This window comes from Benincasa hispida, chromosome 8 (genome assembly GCF_009727055.1).
Source record: "Benincasa hispida cultivar B227 chromosome 8, ASM972705v1, whole genome shotgun sequence".
Classification (NCBI taxonomy): Eukaryota; Viridiplantae; Streptophyta; class Magnoliopsida; order Cucurbitales; family Cucurbitaceae; genus Benincasa; species Benincasa hispida.
In genome coordinates this window covers 49,795,809-49,796,428 of record NC_052356.1, presented here as the reverse complement: position 1 = coordinate 49,796,428, position 620 = coordinate 49,795,809, and the positions used below count along the sequence as shown (strand labels likewise).

Genomic DNA, 620 nt, shown 5'->3' with positions numbered 1-620 from the left:
GAGGACCCGCATGCCTACCTCCGGAGCTTCATAGAGATTTGCAACACTTTTGTGTTCCCGAATATCTCCACCGAGGAAGTTCGACTAACTTTGTTCCCATTTTCATTGTGTGACTAGGCACGAAAGTGGGCATACTCTCTCAAACCGGGGGAGATGACCTCATGGGAGCAAGTAGTAGAGAAGTTTATGAAGAAATATTTCCCTCCAACGGAGAATGCCAGACGAAGAAAATTAATCACCAATTTCGAACAAGATAATGACGAATCGCTCAGCGATGCTTGGGCGAGGTTTAAGAGGCTGATAAGAGATTGCCCGCATAATGGCTTGCTAGACTGCTTACAAATAGAGATTGTTTTATCATGGATTAAACTCTGCTTCGCAAACTACTACCAATGCGGTAGCCGCTGGAGGTCTGCTAGATAAAACTTATGATGAGGCTTGACATGCAAAATGTGTGTAATCTTATGCGTCATAAACTTGTAACACAAGATTTTATGCGATGATATGTGATACTACTTCTAGATATGCGTTATTGAAAAATATTCTTGTAGTATGTTGTGCGTTGTCACAAGTTTCCTTGCGTTGAAACCAAGTATAATTTCACCGCAAGATTCTCCATG

General features: G+C 41.8%; 1 non-coding gene across 1 annotated transcript; it reads right to left on the bottom strand.

Annotated features, from left to right (window-relative positions):
• Window positions 1-219: 219 nt before the first annotated feature.
• LOC120084335 lies at window positions 220-326 on the bottom strand. The gene has a single exon (XR_005483695.1). It is a non-coding gene; the product is annotated as a small nucleolar RNA R71 (small nucleolar RNA).
• Between the last annotated feature and the right edge of the window lie 294 nt (window positions 327-620).